A 4994-nucleotide genomic window follows, 5' to 3' on the forward strand; every position below is an offset into this window, starting at 1 on the left:
GGGTCGTGGTGGTGGGATGCTGCGCTAGCCCCCCTCGAGGACTAGTCGGGCATCACCGCTGGTTTGAGTCCTAGCTCGCCGGCCGCACGGACACCTCGGTTATAAAAAAAAAAAAACTGTGGGAGTGATTTATGATAGTTAAAAGTTTAAAAAAAATTGGACATCTCAGTTGGACTGAGACCAAAAACAAAAAAGTTTAAAACAAATTGCATAGTAGAATTCTTGAACTGAGACCAAAAGACTGTACTATCTATATGTTATTTTCTTAGGGTACCGTTTCTTGAATCCTCTATGAAAGTTAAGCATCTCTGATTTGATATTCAGACAGCACGAAAGGGAATTAGTATGGTTATTTTTATAATAAATTTTCCTTGCTTCTCATTGTCACGTCCCACACGGATTGAGCAACCATGATTGGCAACTCCCTACATAACGGATTTCAAGTAATTCGGGCGTCACAACAAAATTTGAGTTCAATTTAACGGGGCAATCTTCGAATTTGACTAGCAACTGGTATGATTCTTCTGAGCATTACCCAATAAAATGTGTCGATGTTGGCTGTTTCATGCTTTCCCGTCAACCTTCTCTCATTTCCTTCATTGGAAATTGCTGACGTGGACGCCAGCAGTCTTACGTGATACCGTCGGTGCGAACGTAAACAATTTGTTATTATTATTTTTGAATTTTTTATAATTTTTGTTTTCTGTTCTTTTCTTTCTTTCTTTTTTCCTTCATCCATTGCGATCGCCGGCCTCCTCGATGCCCTTGCCGGAATCTGGTGAGGGCCAACCTCGTCCGCTGAGCGAGGGTCACCCGAGGCTAGTGAAGGTCGACCCCGTTGGCCTCGAGTGAGGTTCGTCCTAGCCAGAGGACGACAACTCGCCAACTTCGGGCGAGCCTCGCATGATACCAATGAGGTGACCTTTGTCGAGGTGACGACGATGGCAAGCCTCACCAAATACCCAAACTAATTTCGACAGGCCTTTGTCAAGCCTCACCTGAAGCTGGCGAGGCTGACCCTCATCGGATCTGGCGAGGGAGAGCCTCGCTTGGCGGGCGAGGTCGCCCTCGCCAGATTTTGGCAAGTGCGAGCCTTATCGACCTTCATCTGTGGCTGGTCGCCGGCCATTGAGGAGGCTGGCGACCGCAAAGGATGAAGGGAAAGAAGAAAGAAAACAAAAAAAATAATAATAAAATAATACAAAATAAAAAAATTATTCACGTCAGTACCACGTAAAATGGCTGGCGTTCATGTCAGCGATTTCCAGCAAAAAATTAGCCGGATAGACTGAATTGACAAATTTTCAAAAGGTTTGGACTAAATTGGCCAAATTGAAAGGTTTATGACTGAATTGGCGCAATTGTAATAGGTTTATAACTTTTTTGGTAATTGTCCCTAACGAGGCATCTTGATTTTATTTCCCAAATACTTTGTGGATGAAATTAATTTTTGTCAATTAATAATGATGAAATTGCACTGATATTTTTTAAAAAAAGATTATTTTATGTAATGTTTTTTTTGTTTATGATCGAGGATCCGTCACCATTCCTCGGAGACAAGCCCGCACAGGTAATCGAGGTGCCTATACCTCGAGGTGCCTAGCCCAGCAACCCACCGCCAGGGCCTCCCACTTAAATTACGGAACCGAGGGGGGATTCGAACCCAAACCTCTGAGGAGGGAAGGAAAGCGCCCACCAACTCGGCCATGCGCAGGTGGGTTATTTTATGTAATATTTTTCATAGATATTTTTTTTAAAAAAATCATTTTATGTAATGTTTGATTTACTTAAATTTCATCATTTTAAAGTTTCAAGTTGGAGAATGTAACTATGATTTCATTTTGGAAAATCTTTAAAGAGGGTTTTTTTTTTGTTTCATCCTATTATCCCGCTATATGTATGTATGTATGTATGTATGTATTATATATATAAGGGTAAATGACATATACGGTCCCTGAACTTTAGTCTAATGTGCGATATGGTCTTTGAACTTTAAATTTGTTCAATGTAATCCCTGAACTTTAGCCCAAAATGCAATATGGTCCATGAACTTTTAGTTTATTCAATGTGATCTCTGGATTTTTGGTACGTGTACAATATAGTCCATAAACTATATGATAATATTCAATGTGGTCCCTGAACTTGAATTAATGGAATGACGAAATTTAACATTTTCATACAGTCTGAGAACTCAATTAAACCTGTACCAAAAGTCTAGGGACTATGTTGAACAAATTAAAAATTTAGAGATTACATTGAACAAATTTAAAGTTCAGGGACCACATTGCACATTGGGTCAAAGTTTAAGGACCATTTCATTATCCCTATATAAAAGACAACTGATATGAAAAATGTTTGTTTACAAAATTGTGAGCTCGTTTCCTATTTATAAAAAAAGTTTTAGTGTTCTATTTTAGAGGATTATAGATCAAGATGGTTTATGGATACTTAAATTTGCATCTCTTTATTAATGTGCCGTGGACTTTTTCAAACTGGCATCTCAGATTATTTATTTAATGAGATGTTGGTTAATTCATTCTGAGATGGTATTTCACCAACCACATATGTAAACTTCAAAGAAGTTGACTTATTTAATGGGATGTTAGTAAGTCCCTTCTACGTTGCTAGTTAACTAACCACACTCGTAAAATGTGAAAGAATTTGCTGACTTACTAATGTATTGGTATGTTTGGTAAATTTGTTATAGGATTGGTATTTTACTAAACCGACAGGTAAAATTTGAAAGAAATTAATAATTTTACTAATTTGACAAAATATTGCTAAATTCTCTATAGTGTTTTTAGTTTAGTACTCAATCTTGTAAAATTTCAGAAAAATTGGTAACTCGGTGATTTCATAGAGGGTTGGTAAGTTCCTTATGAGGTTGGTATTTTGTGTAAATTTTAAAGAAGTTGAAAATTTACTAATTTAGTGAGGTGTTGGTAAATTACTTATAGTGCTGATATTTTACTAGAAACAAATGTGGACTTTAAGGCTCCATTTCACGGAAAACAACTTTTAGGAAAACGTTTTCGGGATTTTCCGGTGTTCGTTTTACGGAAAATAAATAAGTCATGGAAAATATTCTCCCTCAATGGAAAAAATACCTTCAAAGTGAGGAAAATGTTTTTCTCTTTTCAAAAAGAGCAAAACATTTTCCCTTCCCTACTCCTTCTTTCCCATTCATTTTAATTATTTTTATTTTTTATTTCTTTAAAATTTTCTTTTCTTTTCTTTTTCTTTTTCTTTTTTTCTTTTCTTTCTTTTTTGTTTTTACCTTCTTCTCCGGCCGGTCGCCGGCCACGACGAAGGTCGGCGACCAGCCACAGGCGAGCTCGATAGTCACCAGAGGTCGGCGAACCTCGAGCTCGCCAGATCGGCAACACTTGAGCATCGCTAGAGGTCAGCGAGCGAGCTCGCCGCCGCTTCACGAGGTCAAGGCCTCGTGAGTCACAGTCTGGTGAGCTCACTCTCCTACCTCTAGTGAGGCCTCAAGCATTGCCGATCCGGCGAGGCTTGGGCCTCGCCGGCCTCTGGCGATGCTCGAGCTCGCTTATGGTCGATCGCCAGCCTTCGCCGTGGCTAGCAACCAGCCGGAGAAGAAGGTAAAATAAAAGAAATAAAAGAAAAAAAGAAAAAGATAATTAAAAATTTGATTTTAAAAAAATATTAATAGTAGTGTATGGAGAAAAGATTTTCCTACCGAGCGGCGGAAAATATTTTCCCAGTCGTTTTTAGATTTCGGCCGAACATCGAAAAATTGTGTCATTTTTCTAGAAAATGACTTCTTGGAAAATATTTTCCAGAAATATTACATTTTCCGCGAAACGAACAGAGCCTAAGGTTTCGTTTGTTTCGCGAAAAATGAATGATTTGGAAAATATTTCCCAAAAATGATTACTTATATTGCTTACAAAAACCAATGAACGAAAAATATTTACATTGTCCACAAAAATATTTAGACATAAATTATTGTCAATAAAGAAAACATTTTTCAATGGTTAATTATTTTAAGCAATACAAGTGATCATTTTTAGGAAAATATTTTTCAAATCATTCATTTTTCGCGAAACAAACGGAGCCTAAAAGAAGTTGGCAACTTACTAATTCATTAGAATATTGACAAATTTCTTGTAGGATAGATGCTTAACTAAATACACTTGTAACGATTCAAAGAAGTTGATAAGTTTCGAACTTACTGGAATGTCGTTAAGTTTATTATAGTGTGGGTAGTTTACTAATGGGTTTCCTGATATTCGAGTTACCACGGTCATACTTTTTTTACCAATGTTATTAGAAAATTACCAGCAACTTCAGAAATCTACTACAAAGGAAAATTTTCCAGCTTTTCCCTTAACCGGACCTTGGAATCGTCTAAGAAATCCAATTAGCGTGTCTTCTCATCCATAATTCAAGAGAAACACCAATCCTAATTCTCAAATTTTTCAATATGTTAAATACGGCATGCTAGATAAGTCTAGCATTAGTATCATTGCTAATTGTTTGTCCTATTGTTGAACAGAACGGTTGAATTGGTGTGAGGAGAAGACGAAAAAAAAAGGACCTGAGTAACTTTCAGTTCTGTAGAAGCAAAATGGTCGGTAATGGTATTGCCAAATTTCTGTTTATTTGTTTGTACTGCATTTTTCATGTTCATGAGAACAATTCTTTCCGTCAAAAAGAAAAGGAATTGCGGAGCTGCATGGACAAACTTGCGCGACCCTGAGGATCATGGTCTGTTTATACTTCCCAAAGTTCTCTTAATAAGGCATTGGAAGATATGAAACTAACTCGTGCATCTCATGTTTACTGAATCAAAAGTCAAACTGTCAAACTGCCTTTTATTCAGAAGAAAGTCGGACATGCCAAATTGAATGAGTTTAGCATATGAGGACACTGAATACGTGAATGAATTGCGCTGAAAATATTGAAGTAACTGAAAATTGGAAGACAGGAAGATATCCAGGACACTAAAGGGTAGGGGTGAACTCAAG

The sequence above is a fragment of the Syzygium oleosum genome, unplaced genomic scaffold, assembly GCF_021117445.2.
Source record: "Syzygium oleosum isolate NSW1041296 unplaced genomic scaffold, Sole_v2.1 Sole_v2.43, whole genome shotgun sequence".
Classification (NCBI taxonomy): Eukaryota; Viridiplantae; Streptophyta; class Magnoliopsida; order Myrtales; family Myrtaceae; genus Syzygium; species Syzygium oleosum.